This window comes from Ictidomys tridecemlineatus, chromosome 2, assembly GCF_052094955.1.
Source record: "Ictidomys tridecemlineatus isolate mIctTri1 chromosome 2, mIctTri1.hap1, whole genome shotgun sequence".
Lineage (NCBI taxonomy): Eukaryota > Metazoa > Chordata > Mammalia > Rodentia > Sciuridae > Ictidomys > Ictidomys tridecemlineatus.
Window position 1 is genome coordinate 73,160,640 of NC_135478.1, and position 17,488 is coordinate 73,178,127.

General features: G+C 36.1%; 1 protein-coding gene and 1 pseudogene across 35 annotated transcripts in view; one reads left to right on the top strand and one right to left on the bottom strand.

Annotated features, from left to right (window-relative positions):
* Nucleotides 1–17,488, bottom strand: part of Znf70 (zinc finger protein 70) — a 92,386-nt gene that overhangs the window by 17,921 nt on the left and 56,977 nt on the right. For 27 of the 35 annotated variants that reach the window (XR_013434607.1, XR_013434599.1, XR_013434593.1 and 24 more), the window contains 2 exons: nucleotides 1,863–2,075; nucleotides 95–165 (listed from right to left, as the gene is read on the bottom strand). The gene's annotated coding sequence lies outside the window, so the exon portion shown is untranslated. Of the gene's footprint in view, nucleotides 1–94; nucleotides 166–1,817; nucleotides 2,076–11,566; nucleotides 11,699–17,488 lie in introns of all 35 variants that reach the window. The other 8 variants (XR_013434591.1, XR_013434619.1, XR_013434624.1 and 5 more) reach the window with 6 other exon arrangements.
* On the top strand, nucleotides 2,028–8,166 carry LOC144375154 (KATNB1-like protein 1 pseudogene; annotated as a pseudogene).

Sequence of the window (17,488 nt, forward strand, 5' to 3'; positions counted from 1 at the left end):
TATATATCATCTAAACTATGCATCTTCAGATTTTCAGTAGAAAGAAACCAAGAAGACAACGTTTCCATTTCAAAGGAAGATAATGAGACCTTACCAGGACATTCAGTGGGTTCTCCTTGTCGTTGCTGTCACTTGCAAGTGATTCCAACAAGTCCTCAGAGGAAACTAAGAGGATAAAGAGTAATTGTCAGTATCTGGTTGTTTCTGCTCATGAATTATTGAGGGGCATTACTTGATATGGATGCATGGCAAGCATGAAAGGCAAAGGAATGGAGCAGGAAAGAGATGAGAAACAGAGCCTTTGGCTTTCAAGCCAAAATAAAACTAATTGATGTGAAATAGTCTAAATAGGAAATAAACACTAAAGTCCATGCTGTGTTTCAATAATTGAGTCCCAGGCCTCTTCTTGCCCATTCAGATGCAGAGCTAAATGGTCATAATCTTCTTGATATCTTCCAAGATCACATTTTACCCCTGGATGCACAAATGCTGCTACTATGCATATTGTCTCTTTAAAAGGTTTTTTACTTTATTAATAGCAATCTTGTTTGGCAGACTGGATTCAGTTATAGACAAAATATTCTACTACATTTACTTTCTAATTTTTATAAAAAATAAATTGTCACTAAAGATTTTAAAACATTAAAATCTTACCATTTAAAAATAACCACTACTGATCCCTCCCTAAATCTTTTTCCTTCCTTTCTTTCCAATATTTGAGATCAAACCCAAGGCCTTTTGCATGCTAGGCAAGCACTCTAGCACTAAGCTACACCCCTAGCGCTCTTGAAAGTGGTTATCACTAGGTTGCCCAGACTGGCCTCAAAATTGTGGTCAATCCTGCTTCAATCTCCAGAGCAGATAGGATTAGAGGTGTATACACCATACATGGCCCTTTCTGCCTTTTCTACACAAGATGCATATCCACTGTGTCACTAGCTGCTCACACTCACACTAGTCCTGGGATAATGGGTCAGTTCATGATGGAGTTCAGCAGTGGTGAGTGCTGACACCCTAACCCAGCTGGAAGAGAGATTTGCAACAATGGTGATAAACCAAGGCTAACATCTAAGTTGTAGTTTGAGTTCTTATTTCTCACTGTCCCTTGATTTTGTGTGCTAATGCAGTTGAGCATTTCTAAAGCTAATGGTAGTCACATTATTAAATAACTACAGAATAACTTCTTGATTCTTGTTCACAGACAGCAAGGAACCCCAGCACTAGCAGCTGTGAACCTTGACTATCCTACTAGGTGTCTCACACCTGTCAAAATATGTGAACTTACCAAAACCCTGTGGGCTATGTGTCCTTTGCATTATTGTCAGTACCAAAGTCTGATGTTAAATGTACCTAATGCACTCTAGTTTACTTGACTACAGGGATCACATAATGATTGACAATGTTTGGGACCTCTGTAAATATAATCCTTCCAGAGCCATACAGATGTGCTGAACTCCCTAGCCTGGTGACTTAAGTTATTCCATAGCTGAATTATTAATACAATTTTGTAGCCCAGAGTATCACCACTGGGACCAGTGCCTGGGTTCACATGTGCCTGTTCTATTTACAGGGTCAAGAATCTGATCACTCATCCCTAAATCATGTCCATCTAAGAATTGGTGACATTAAACTAACTTTCAGATTCTGCTATGGAGATGGCTGAATAAATTGATTTATATTAAGTGTGCAGGGATGTGGGATTTTTATTAGAAAATTGCCATTTGTGTTGTGCTGTGAATGTGGGAGCATATCTTCTGGGGAAATGCACACTAGTGAACACATTCTCACCCACTATACACAGACTCACTGGTTAATACCTCCTATTGGTCATGCCAAAAACCACAAAAATGATAGAGCTCCACCTGAGGACTGTAATAGATGGTCATCAGTCTTCACTGGACTATCAGTTTCTTTCACCAAACCCCCAGTCCTCTTTTCCAGTAGGAATCTGGAATCAGGATGGCTTTGTAGACAGAAACAGGCAAGAAAGTTGAAACTTTTTCAGCACTTCAATTTTCCCTCAGCAAGTAAGTGAATTGAGAATACATACAGTTTTCATTTGCTCCTGAGTCCACCTACAATTAAAGAAAAAAAGACACTTTGAGCATCACATCATGCCACATCCTGCTTGCACAGGACTTTGTTTACCATGATGACATGGGAAAACTAGATGGGAAACAGAGATCCAGGAAATGGTCAAAAAAGTAAAGCCTAGAGGGCATATGCACCAAGGCCATCGTCTTTATATGGAAGATTTCTCAAGTCCATTTTGGTTGATACATATAAAATTCCTTAATAACCAGAAAATGTATTATAAAGAGAAATTCTCACTATCCTCCAATTTTTAACTGATGCTTTCATACATGAATACAATCTGGAGTCAGGTATCCATTGGCAAGAGACTTGTAGTTGACATTCCTTGGCAAAGGTAATTGTGTAGTTATCTATAAAGTACTTAGTCAGATGTTCATGTCTGAAGCTGATTAAAAAAGAAAGCAAAGGGGGCGGGGGAGCATGTAAGATGTCAAACAAAGAAAGACATCATTTCGTTGCTGATAGATAGAACTTTACCCTCTGCCTTGATACTTGTGAGCTCTTACATCAGCTCCACTGGGGAATCTAGGAGAATTCAGATAATTTTCAGTACACAGGAGTTGCTAAAGAATGATTTGGGGATCTTTTTTGGCATAGACAGATAAGTGATTGAAAATACAGACTGAGTTTCTGCTGGAATGTACTCCTCATTGGATATAGGAACAAAAAGTAAATAGGAGAAAGATAAGTAGAGTAGAGAGGAAGGGAGAGGGGAAATACTGGGGACTGAATTAGAGCAAATTAATTTCCAATCCTAATGTATAACTAAAAAGAATCAAACCAAATTTTTTAAAAGGAGTAGAAAGGGGAAATAACAAAACCTTGGCTTTCTAGCTAAGTCTAACCAAATACACCTGAAACAGTCCATTTACAAATGGATTCATAATAAAATGCACTATATGATTGAATATCAGTGGCTTTTCACTCTTTCATCCCCATCTTGAAGCCCAGACATCTCCCCTGATTTCCACTTTAAATTTTACCAAATTATTTGACCTTAACAAATCCACCACCTGCTGCTAATGCATTTATCATGTATTCTGTATCACTTCTAGACTTTGTGGTGAAATATATGTAATATTAATGATTTTAATCATTGGCAAGTGTTTATTTTGGCAATATTAAAAGCTGAAAACTGGACTTGGGTTGAAGCTCATTGGTAGAGCACTTGCCTTGCATATATATAAGGCATATGGGTTAGATCCTCAGCACCACATAAAAATAAATAAATAAAAGTATTATAGGGCTAGGGCTGGGGTTCATTGGTAGAGCACTGGCCTAGCATGTGTAAGGCACTGGGTTTGATTATCAGCACCACATATAAATAAATGAATAAAATAAAGGTCCATCAATATCCCAAAAAATTAGAAATGTATTGTATCCATCTGCAACTAAAAAAAACATATATTTTTTAAAAGGCTAAAAACCTTCCACAAAATCAGCAACAGGTCAAAGATGTCTACTTTTACTATGGCTATTTATCACTGGACTTGAAATTCTAGTTACAGCAATTAGATGAGAAAAATATTAAAGGTATCAGGTTTGAAACTTTTGTAATAATATTGAGGATCATTCCATTGAAGAAATTAGATATCTCTTCTCCCAGAGGACATGATCCCACACATTAAAAATCTCAAAGACTGCACAAGAAAGTTCCCCATTGATGAACAAATCCTGCAAAGTTGCAAGTCAGAAGATCAAAAGAAACATTTTGTCTGCATGCACCAGTAATTACCAACACAAAAAAGAGATTTTAAAAAGTAATTCCATTTATAAACACATCTAAAAAATACACATAGCAATAAATTTAAACAGAGAAGTTTGGTACACTTAAAACCAGAAATTGTTACTGAAAGAAACTAAAGACTAACTAAATAAATGTTAAAGCATGTGTGCTCGTGAATTTAAAAGACTTAATATTGAACTTAAAACAGTCCTCAGGACAAGAAAATGATTAGGGAAAATAGACGCATTACCTAATGATAGAGGGATTGATTCTCAAAGAAGTCAAGAGAGTTTTTTTTTGTATGCACCTAACAACAAATCATCAAAATTCTTGAGACCAAAATGGATGGAATCACAATGAAAAGTTAATACAGTATTATAGTGGAAGAGTTAAACACCCCTTTATCAGTACCTAAAGGATCCAGCAGGAATAGCATAAACAAGGTCATCATTGTACTGAACAACTCTGTTATGGGTCAAATTATGTCCCTGAGAATAAAAAAAAAGTCTCACAACATGACCTTTTTTGGAATTACAGTCATTACAGATGAAATCAGTTAAGATGAGGTCATTATCCATTTGGCTGATGCTTTTATAAGGAAAGGAAACAAATCCATGAAAAGGGAATGCCAGGCACTGGTGGAGGCAGAGTAAAGTGTTGAAGTTGCAAACCTGGAAAGCCAGCAAAGTGGCCAAAGGTAGAGGGGAGGAAAAAAAAAAAAACAAGGAAAAATCTGCCCTATAGATTTGATACATGTCTACACTCTGATTATGGAGAACTGTGAAACAGTATATTTCTTTAAAAAAACTGATTTTATATATAAAATCAGTTATTTTAAGCCAAAGAGTTTGGTACCTTGTCATAGAAAAGGGGCTGGGGCTGTAGCTCAGTGGCAGAGCACTTGCCTAGCAGGTGTGAAACACTGGGTTGGATTCTCAGAACCACATAAAAATAAATAAATAAAATAAAAGCATTATGTCCATCTACAATTGAAAAGTATTTTTTTAAAAAAACTTCGAAAAGCACTATCAATCAACCAGACCTAATTGGTACTTGTACAATTGCCACTTCAACAATTAGACAATATAAGTTCTTCTCAAGGTCACAGGAAACATTTCTCAAGATGGACAACAGGGCCATCAAACATACCTTGACATAAGAAAACAAAAAGAATGGGAGGTTTGAATGGCTCTCAGTGGGGCCTGGCCCTGCAGCCAACGGATGCTCTAGGCTGTCCAGTGGGTGGTTTGCCAGCACCAGTGCTGGTGTGAGGTGCCAGAATTTAAGAGATTATGACATCTGAAGCACACAATGTTAAAAAATGAAACTTTTTGTAATAATATTGAGGATCATTCCATTGAAGAAAGATCTTCCTAGAAAAAAGATCTCTAATTTCACTAATAAAAACATGAAGCATGTTAAGAAATCTCTAAAACAGTTGGCTGCTTTTATAAATACAACAGTTGAATGCAACATCCTTCCCCAAATCCTTGTTATAGTAAAAGAACAGCTCTCTAGATAAATGGGAACTGCTACATGGCAAATAAAGAAAATGAACTGGCTTGTGCAGGCTACCTGCCTGCAAAATTATGCCATGATGATCATACATATTTGGTTAACTCCAGTGATTCTGGTTCTTCACAGACAGGAAAACTCATCATCTAAATACAGTGTTTTGGGTTTTTTTCCTGAGGTTTCTCTGGATCATGAAACAATGGCCCAAGCTTTGTTTAGCAGGAGTTTGAGATTGAATGTAGCTTTAACTTTCTGGACATAGAGAAGTATAAGTGAACTTGTAGCTTATTTAGTAAGAACAAAAGATCTTAGAGTTGTGGTAGACTGCCTGCCTGTACTCACTAATAATTCACATGAATAAAAATAATATCTCACTTGGCTGCTGAGTAGACTTGTTGCCTCTTGTAAAGTCATTACTTAACAGCAAATTTAAAGAATATGTGATAGTGGTTTACACTGGCCTTAAGCTGTAATAAAAAGGTGGTGGTCATCCAAAACAAATTAAAAGTGATGAAAATATTCAGATTTTAAAATTTTAAAATAACAAGTAAGTGGTTTGTGGGAACAAGAAAACCATCTTACTTTAGTTCCAGGATATACTGGTAATATAGCTAAGGATGTAGATGCTTATTTATTACAGTTGCATTGAGAGATATTATTTACTAAAGAGCATTTGATTATTCAAACCATCCTGGATTATAATTTCCAAAAATAGGCCTCTTCTGAGAACTGAGGAAGAACTGAAGCATTTTTTCTTTTAAAAATTCACTCAACAACCATAATTATGTGGGTTAGTCTCTGTATCCTCTATTCTGTACCATTGGTCTACAAGTCTGTTTGGGTGCTAATACCATGCAGTTACTATTTGTTACTATTGCTCTGTACTGTAGTTTAAGTTCTGGTATAGTAAGCCACCTGCTTTACTCTTCTTGCTAAGGGTTGCTTTAGCTATTCTGGGTCTCTTATTTTTCCAGATGAATTTAATGACTGATTTTTCTATTTCTATGAGCAATATTATTGGAATTGTATTAAATTTGTATAGTGCTTTTGATAGTTTGGTCATTTTGACAATATTAATTCTGCCTATCCAAGAACAAGGGAGATCTTTCCATCTTGTAAGATCTTCTTTAATGTTTTTTCTCTAGCATTCTGTAGTTTCATGGTAGAGGTCTTTCACCTTCTTCATTAAGTTGATTTCCAAGTTTTTTTTAAATGCTCTTGTAAAAGGGGTAGTTGTCCTTGTTTCCTTTTCAGAGGATTTGTCACTGATATACAGAAATGCCTTTAATTTATGGGTGTTGATTCTGTATATCAGTGATTTGTCACTGATATACAGAAATGCCTTTAATTTATGGGTGTTGAATCAATTATATTGTTGAATTCATTTACTAGTTCTAGAAGTTTTCTGGTGAAACTTTTTGGGACTTCTAAGTATAGAATAATATCATCGGCAAATAGTGCTAATTTGAGTTCTTCTTTACCTATCTGTAGCCCTTTAATTTTTTTTTTTTTTGGTCTCTCATTGCTCTGGCCAGTGTTTCAAGAACTATGTTAAAAAGCAGTGTTGAAAGAGGGTATCCCTGTCTTGTTCCAGTTTTTAGAGGGAATATTTTCAATGTTTCTCCATTTAGAATGATGTTGGCCTGGGGCTTAGCATAGATAGCTTTTACCATGTTGAAATATGTTCCTGTTATCCCTGTTTTTCTAGCGTTTTGAACATGAAAGGATGCTGTATTTGACAAAGGTAACAAAAACATACATTGTAGAAAAGATAGCCTCTTCAACAAATGGTGCTGGGAAATTGGAAATTCATATGCAACAAAATGAAATTAAACCCCTATCTCTCACCATGCACAAAACTCAAAGTGAATCAAGAATCTAGAGACACTGTGTCTATTAAAAGAAAAAGTAGGTCCAAATCTCCATCAAGTGAGTTTAGGCCCCAACTTCCTCAATAAGACTCCTATAGTGCAAGAATTAATATCAAGAATCAATAAATGGGATGGATTCAAATTAAAAAAGCTTCTTCTCAGCAAAAGAAACAATCAGTGAGGTGAATAGAGAGCCTACTAATTGGGAACAAATTCTTACCACATGCACATCAAATAGAGCACTAATCTCTAGAATATATAAAGAACTCTATTTAAAAAACCCAAAAATAAATAACCCAGTCAATAAATGGGCCAAGGAACTGAACAGACACTTCTCAAAAGAGGATATACAATCAATCAGCAAATATATAAAAAATGTTCAACATCTCTAGCAATTAAAGAAATGCAAATCAAAACTACTCTAAGATTTCATCTCACTCCAGTCAGAATGACAGCTATTAAGAATAAAAACAGCAATAATTGTTGGTGAGCATGTGGGTAAAGAGGCACACTCACAAATTGCTGGTGGGACTGCAAGTTGGTGCAGCCAATATGGAAAGCAGTATGGAGATTCCTTGGAAAACTTGGAATGGAACCACCATTTGACCCAGCAATCCCTCTCCTCAGTTATACCCAAAAAACTTAAAAATAAAATACTACAGGGACGCAGCCACATCAACGTTTATAGCAACACAATTCATAATAGCTAAACTGTGGAACCAACATAGATGCTTTTCAGTAAATGAATGAATAAAGAAAATGTGGTATATATACACAATGGAATATTATTCAGCATTAAAAGAGAATAAAATCATGGCATTTTCAGGTAAATAGATGAATCTGGAAAATATAATGCAAAGTGAAATTAGCCAATCTCAAAAAACCAAATGCCAAATGATTTCTCTGATTTAAGGATGATGATCTATAATATACTGTGGGGGGCGAATTAAATAAACTCTAGATAAGGCAAAGGGGGGAAAGGGGAGGGAGGGTAAGGGAGGGGTCATAGGGGTAACAAATATGGTGGAATGTGATAGTCATCATTAAGACACGAAGAAGACACAAAGGATGTGACTACTTTTGTATAACCAGAGATATGAAAAATTGTGCTCTATATGTGAAATATGAATTGTAATGCATTCTGTTGTCATATATAACAAATCAAATTTTTTTAAAAATTCACATAATAAGACCTCTAATGAAAATCTAACAATATATTTCACATCACAGTGGAAAAATATCCAAAAGGAGCAGCTTCAACTTCAATGATGTGAGAGTGCACTACAAAGATTGTTCGCCTTTGCTACATTTGGGATTTATGTGGTTTTCTGGTAAAATTGTTTAAGAACTACTGGGTCTTAATGTAGTCCTGCTTAAGAATATAATTTATACTATGTGAAAAAATAAGACATGACTTATTACTAGGAACCACAAAGACCAATCATTAATTTTTATTGTGTTTTATAAAAAAAAAACTTGAATGTGTACTGCTGTTTTCTTTTGTTGAATAGACTTTCAAAGTTTAAAACATAATAGTAAATAACCAATATTAAAAACTTTTGTCCACACTAAGATATAGTGTATGCAAGTGCCTTAATTATTAATAAGCAATGTATTATGACACCAATATCTGTTTTTTTTTAAATGAAAACCTCCCAGGCACTATGGATGCTATAATCCCAGCCACTCAGGAGGCTGAGGTAGGAAGTCCAAGGCCAGCCTCAGCAACTTAGGGCCACTTTCTCTCAAAATAAATAATAAAAAGGGCTAGAGATATAGCTCAATGGTAGCCCTGGGTTCAATACCCAGTACCAAAAAAAATTTAACTAAAAAATTAAAATAAACCATGTTTCTGGCATGATAAAATCATGAAAGTAAATCAGGGACTTACACTTATGTAGAATATTGTTGGTGAAACATTTTCCATGCTATTTTTAAAACTTGAGAATGTTGTTAGAATCTCTGATTTTTTTTTTAGCCAGAATGTTCATGTCATGTATGCATGCTATCTCTATAAAGAAAAAGGCGAATATGGGTTTGAATGAATGATTAACTGGAAGTGTCCATGGAGTTGACTAATTTATATTCACTTTTTATTATGTATATATTTCTAATATTTTTCACTATTGTATCATGTAAGCTTCATTCATTTGAGTAGATTCACTAAATATTTCTAAAAATGAAACAGAATGGGAAAATATAAAATATGTTTCTGGAACAAAATTAGAATTCAACAACAGAAAGAGAACTAGAGAACTCCCCCAAATATTTGGAGATTATACAACATAATGTACAAAACTCGTGGGTCAAAGAAAAGCCTACATGGAAATTTTTAAATATTTTGAACAAAATGAAATTAAAACATACATTTGTAAAACTCGGTTGAATGCAGTTAAAACAGTGCTCAGAGGGAAATCTATACCACCGTATGCAATATTATAGAAAATCAATAGACCTAAAATGAATAAGTTAAGTTCCCATCTTACAAAAACAGAGGGGAAATCACTGTAATATAAAACAGAAGAAAAGAAAAAATAGCAATTATTTGGGGAAATAATAAGGGAAAAAGAATATCTATACCTAAAATCAGCATACCTAAAATCTAGGTCTTTAAAATGATCCCAAAACTCTATAAAACTCTAGCCAGTATACCCACATAAAAAGGGAAAATACACAATAAACCAATAGTATAAATTAAAGAAGAGATATCACTAGTGAATCCATAAACAATAGAAGAAGGAAATGAAGCAACATTTTTAACAACTCTCTGCCCACAAATTTGATAGTTTTGATGAAATGAGCCAATTCTTCAATGGCAAAAACTATCAAAAACTCACTCAAGGAAAAAGACAATTTGAATCATCGAATATCTGTTAAGGAACTTGAATCATCAACTAATAACATTTCATAAAAGAAAGCACCAGACCCAGATGGATTCTCTTCTGAAGCCTGACAAGTTCCTACAAAAAAATATATAATCTTATCATTCAAGTTAGTAATCATAATCTTAGGTATTTGCCCATTAAATTAAAAATCTTTGTCCATCAAAATAGAAGAGAGACTATTAGAGAAATGGAAGGGTCTCACAGAAAGGAGAAGGAGAGGGTAAGGGTGGTAACTGGGGATCAAGGGATGAATAGATCGAAGTATGTTATATTCATATACAAACATCCTCAGTGAAATCCATTATTCTGTGCATTCATATAAAATTTAGAAATATATGCACACAAAAACATACACAGGGCCTGCTGTTGATATTTACATCTGTCATCCAAGCAACTCAGGAGGCTGAAGCAAAAGAATTGCAAATGCAAAGCCAGCCTCAGCAATTTATCAAGATTGTAAGGAACTTAATGAGACCTTGTCTAAAAATAAAAATAAAAAGGGTTGGGGCCACAAGAATGTTTATGGCAGCTTTAATCATAGTTGCACAAACTGCAAGCAAATGAGATTCCCTGTATCAGGTGAATGCACCAACGAATTCTACTACATCTCTCCAGTGAAATTTTATTCAGTAATAAAATCTTTCAGTTACAAAGTTATAGAGATTTTAAAATCTTAATTGTTTACTGAAAAAATGAAATAAGTCATTCTGAAAAAAGCTGAATACTCTATGACTCAAACTATAAGAAATTCTGGGGAAAAAAACTATAGAGACAAAAAAAATGCTGGGCAAAGAAGAGAGGGATTTATAAGTGAAGTTAAGAGAATGTTCATGACAGGAAAATTAATTACATGTAATTATCATGTATGACATTATGCATTTATCAAAATCCATAGAACTGTGTAACACTAAGTGAATCATAATGAAACTCTAGACTCTAGTTAAGAATAATTTACTAACATTTGTTCAGTCCTTGCAATAAATAAAAAAATAAATAACACTATGGTAAGTTGTTTAAAAAAGGAAACCAAATCTAACTATTATGCATAATTATAATGCACAACTAAAAGCATTTTTAAAAAGGAAACTGGGGTAGGGTTGAGAACTTTATATACTGTCTGTTCAGTTTGTATGTCAACCTAAAACTGTTTCAAATAAATCCTATTTTTAAAAAAAAATCTGTTGACATTATTTCAGGAAGAGATCTATAGCAGCTAATTTTTAAAATTTGGCTACGTGTTTAAATATTGCATTGAGATGTTGTTTATCTTTACAAATGAACCAAATTTTAAGATATAAATAGAACTTTACTAGGTACTTGTAGAACCCCTGATTGGCTTAATGAATTAAAATTTTCATACAGAAAATGCAAGAATATTGCATAGTACTTTTAAAGTTTTCTCTTAAATATGGGACACTGAATAAACCTATATTCATTATTCTTGAATGCAGTAAATGATTGAATTTGCACAGTACCTTCATTTGACTCTTCTGTAGGTTGCACCCTATTGTCCAGACAAAGGCAGATACTTGTGACCCACTGTATGGGGTTGGCAGTAGATTATCTTGATCTCTGAGGAGCAATTCTTCTAGTGGGGAGGCAAGAACCTGGGAAATGTATTGTAAGAGTCTGATGTTGACATCTCACTGGCAGAAAACCATTGATAATTAGTAATGTTTTCATAGTTCCAACTTTTTTGAATGGACACATAAAACATATACATTTCTCTGAGTCTACTGTGACATTTTTATACATGTATGCAATGTACAATGATAGTCATTAAGTTACTTTGTGGTGAGACCAGTCTTGTCCTTTACAAAAACAAGGGTGGACCTAAAGGACATTATGTTAAGTAAAATAATCTCAAACATATGTAGAATCTAAAAATGTTGATCTCAGAAGTTGAAAAGAGTAGCTACCAGAGACTGGGAATATGATGGTGAATGTGTTTCATGTCACAATTAGATATTAGGAATAATTTCTGATGTTTTATTGTATAATGTCTATAGTTCACAATAATTCAATGTTATATTTCAAAATAAAAGAGAGAATTTTGAATGTTCTCAGTTCAAATTTTTGATCTCCCTTTTCACTGTGCATACATTAAAGCCATCTGAGTGAGAGCTGGAGTTCAGGAATATCCTTCAGGATGGTGCACACTAAAAACCTCACTGAATGATTATAAAGACAATGCCTTTACTGTGATGAGATCATAAAGAAAGGTGGAGAAGATTTACTCAGTGCACAGGGGCTTGGCCTCATAGCTTAGAATAAAATTCTACTTAGAAGCTATATCTGTGAAAGGCGTCTACACCCCACTGTACCTCAATCTTCTGTTTGGGGATGTAGATGTTAATATGTCCTATGTTATGTTGTAAAGATAACAATTATTGAAGAAGTGACATAAACTCTCCTTCCTTTGCATGGGTCTGATGCTTTGCAGCTCACGGAAAATATCTGTTACTTCCCAAGATCCCCACATCAGCACCACAGAATGGGCAGAACAGGGGCTGACATCCACATCTTACAATTCAAGAAATTAAAATTTAAAGCCAATACAGATGCCTAATGGATCTGAGATAAAAAATGTAGTTAGTTCCCTGGGGACAGAGATTCCTGAACACCTGAGTCCTCTAGATGATGCCCTGGAGCCCTAAACCAAGAGCTCTTTCCACTCTTTCTAAAATTCTCCTATGCCAAGATTTCCTCAAGAATACTGATGCCCTGAAAGAAGTACCTGAGCCCCACCCCACCAAAAAAATAGTTCAAGTTACAACCCTTACCTTTTCATTCCTGACCTAAACTTAATTTATTTTGCACCTACTGTTTAATTTCTGGCCTAAATGAAATAAAACCCATTTGAAGGACAACAAAAAGCCCAACCTTCTGACCATCCTCCTTAACATCTTCTTACTGTCAGCTGCCTCTTCTCGAGCCCTCCTGATAAGCAGTTAACCACTCCAAGTGACCAGTGGGCTCCCTGGCTCTCAAACTGGCTCAGAACTTAGGACATTCCAAATCAACTGCCACTTTGTGGCTGTGCCAAAAATCAATGTTCCTTCAACTGTCCGACAGTGGGTGAGTGATTAATGCTAATTAAATGTTTCCTGCTGGGCTGGTGCTTTGATGGTTCAATGAAGGAAGTTGGCATATCCCTACATCTGCTACCTGCTGATCTGCTCACTGACAGAACAGCTGCACCAAGGCCTGGCTGAGAACAGGTAGTAGCTGCATCCACTCTGATCATGAGTCTTCCTGATAGTAATGTTTCTCACCCAAACCCAGACTCACAACCTCTCATCTCTCCCCAGCTCCTTCAGGGGAAGGGACAGTCTTATTTACCTTTTGGAACCTCACCCCAAGACCCTCCATGAGAGAGCCACTAGGCTCTGATTCCTCCCATCACCATATGTCCACCCCTTTGGTCAAATGGCACTGTCCCTGGTCAATACATTCTCCCAGCATCCCCAAAATAGCAAAAATTCTGCACTCATCAAACCCAGGACATCTCACTCAGAGATCTCAGTTTCTTTCCTTTTTCTTATTGGTACATTATAGTTATACATAGTAATGGAGTTCATCTTGATACAAACATACAAGTATGGAATATAATTTGCTCCAATATAGTCACCAGTATGTCCTCTTTGTCTCCCCTCCTCCCTCCTTCTGTTCCATTTTCTCTACTCTAATGGTCTCTCTTCTATTTACTTATAATTTTTTAAATTAATGCTAAATAGATAGATAAAAGATGAAACTCACTATTATGTAGTCATATATGTACTTATGTACCTAGCATAATTTGGCCAATTTTATTTCACTGTTCCTCTCCTTTCCTCCTTCCCCCATTAATCCACTTCCTTTGCTCCACAGGTCTCTTCTATTTTCCCACCCTTGTATGCCTTATTTGATCTAGCCACCCCATATGAGAGAAAACATTTGACTCTTGACTCTGTATCTGGCTTTTTTACTTCACATGATGTTCTCCATGCCATAATTTTATTCTTCATTGCAGGCTGGTTCCATAACTTGGCATTATGAATGAGCAATGTTTGTACATTGATGTGGCTGTAACACTACAGTGTGCTGATTTTAGTTTTTTAGATAAATACTGAGGAATGAGAGAGTAGGGTCCTAGGGCTGTGGTGTGGGTTGTGGCTCAGCAGTAGAGTGTTCGCCTAGCACATGCAAGGCCCTGGGTTCAATCCTTAGCACCACATATAAATAAATAAATAAATAAAAGGTATTGTGTCCAACTACAACTAAAAATAAACATTAAAAAAATTTTTAAAGAGAGAGATAGCAGGGTCCTATGGTGATTCCATTCCTAATTTTTAGAGGAGCCTCAATACTGCTTTCAACAGTGGTTCTACTAATTTTCAGTGCCACCAACAATGTACCTTTTCCTCCACATCCTCAGCACTTATTATTATTGTATTCTTGATGATTGCCTTTTTGACTAGAGTGAGAAAAAATTCCAGGATATTAGGAGAGAGCTAGACAGTGATCATGTCACTTGTTCATTCCCACTCATAAGGAGCCTAAACATCCTTAACTTGCTCACTTGATGATGTTGATCTGCAACCTTGGAATCTACCTCCCATCCCATGGCTTTGCCTTCCTGTCTTTCTCCTGCTCCCTAACTCTTTTTCCATCCCAAGGGCCATCCCAGGGCTTTGCCCTACTGTCCTTCATGGAGCCTACTTGACAGCTCTCCATGAATTCCTGGAGCCCCTTTTGAGTTTTATCTCCAAATTCCCATAGCTGAGTCTCCTTCAGAACTCTTGGGAAACTGTGACCTGGAGATTTAAGCTTTTTTGGACAATCTTGTCTCAAGCACAGAGTTTCTGGGTTAAACAAGTGGCATGCTGTTCAGTGGGGGAAATATTCTCACCCACAGTGTGATCAAAGTTTATTAAAATAAAATGTATTGACACAGAAAACATGTTGTAGAGGTGAACTCCCATAAAAAATTGGGTCATTTTATGTTTTTTGTTGTTGTTGTTGTTGTTGTTGTTGTTTTAAAAATAACTGCCTTGACTTGTTTCCACATAAAGACCTACAAAAGCAACCAAGAACTATTTCAACTTGTATGTTCAACAGGCATATTATGGAGATTCTCCTGTCCCAAGGCTGCATTGGTTTCTTTCTTACTTAAATGGATGTCTTGTCCCTGAGCCTCTTAAAAAGGAAGCCACATGCTCACCCTGATGCTCAGTCCCTCCAGCAAAACTCTTGTTTCTCTGTACAGTTTACAGTGTTTCTGGCCAGTATATAGAAACCATGACCAGGATAAGTGATAGGAGACAGATTTCATATGCACATGGCACTGCCCAGTCTTGGCAGCATTATCTGAAGGTAAATATGAGATCTACATGGAGAAAATTGCAGTGAACTTTCTTCCTCATTCTCTTCCAACCTCATTTTCCTGCCATTCCTGGGTGTGGCACATGAACAGCTATACTAGGGACTCACTGCAAAAGGAACACTAAACACTACCCAGAACACCATACTAAGATGGATTCTGGGAATGAATTGTAAGGCCTTTCACAGAAAAGTGAGTGAGAAAAGTGTCAAGACTGAATGACCAATCAAATGCCATGTGGATGAGGCTGATAGTAAGATTTATGATAATATGTTACTAATCCAACAACAGAGAATAGGAACCAGCTTTGTCCATTTAGGGCCTTGTGAACAGTCTTGGGTGTTGATGGGATATTTGCCCATGTTCATTCAAGTACATGTAACAATCAATATACATATAAAGTTTACAATTTGATTCATTTTCTTCTGTATATATTCACGTTCCAACAGTATCAGCATTTTTGGTTGAGAACATTGACACTGGCAGCTAAGGGAACAAATATCTTACAGAAAGAAAGACACAAAACTTCAGTCGCAGGCAACATCAGAATCAGACCACATGGATCCACACATAGACACACCCCACTCCCATGCACATACCCTCACTCCAACTAAAGGGAACACAGGCTTTTCCAGGACTACAGAGAATGACTATGGTTCTTTACCTGAACAATTAATTTCTACCACAACTTCCCCAATCCCCATCCACAGAAGGAAGTTGGAATCTGGGTAGCTCTGCACACTAAAGCCAAAAAGACAGTTTCATCTATCTCATCATCTAAATGATTTATCGCCAAGTAAGTGACTTCACAGTACATGCCTTTCTTCGTCTATCTTGTGTCTACCTGCAATTACAGTGAAAGAATCACAATGAGGATCATGCCATGCTGCTCCCTATGTGCACAGGCCTTCTGTTCCCTTGTTGATATTAGAAAAGAGTGGTTAAGTGGAGGAAACAAAAGAGTAAATCTCCTGCGTCTTTACATGGAATGTATGTGTCAAGTCTACTGTGGTTGGCAATTTAAAAAAAAACAAAACAAAAAAACTTCTCCAAGGAGGAAAAATGCTGTTGATGAAAGGGCTTGCTGCTATTCAGCTTGTACAGATGTTGTCATTTTTCAGTGGTGTCTTGATTGAGGTGTCAGTTGGTAGCAGATTTTCCAATGGAATTTCTCCTAGCAAGGAAACTGAATATATCATAAACTATACATGTTCCTATTTTCATATTTTAATTTAATTGCAATAGAAAGAAATTGAGAAAGTAACACTTCTATTTCAGATGAACATTTGTCTTCATCTGAAACAGAAGTGTTGCTTTCTCAGTTTCTTTCTTTGTTTCTTTCTCAGTTTCTTTCAGTGGGTTCTCCCACTGGACATTTAGTGTGTCCTCCTCATCTTTGCTGTCACTTGCAAGTGACTCCACTAAGTCCTTAGTGGAAACAAGAGGACACAGAGCGATTGTCTTTATATTGATAGTGCTGCTCATGAACAATTCAGAAGCATTTGCTTGACATGGAATTTATTTGTGAGTTGATCATTTTTATAAAGCTAACTTAAAAGAAGATTTGACATTACTGAAATCCTACCATTTAAAAATAACCACTATTGGGGCTGGGAATGTGGCTCAAGTGGTAGTGCGCTCGCCTGGCATGCACGGGGCGCTGGGTTCAATCCTCAGCACCACATAAAAATAAAATAAAGATGTTGTGCCATGGAATATTACTCAGCACTAAAAAATAATGAAATCATGGCATTTGCAGGGAAATGGATGGCATTAGAGCAGATTATGCTAAGTGAAGTTAGCCAATCCCTAAAAAACAAATGTCGAATGTCTTCTTTGATATAAGGAGGGCAACTCAAAACAGAGCAGGGAGGAAGAGCATGAGAAAAAGATTATCATTAAGCAGGGATGAGAGGTGGGAGGGAATGGGAGAAGGGGAATTACATGGAAGATGGAAGGAGACCCTTATTGTTATACAAAAATACATATAAGAGGATGTGAGGGGGAAGGGGAAAAAAGAGAGAGAAATGAGTTA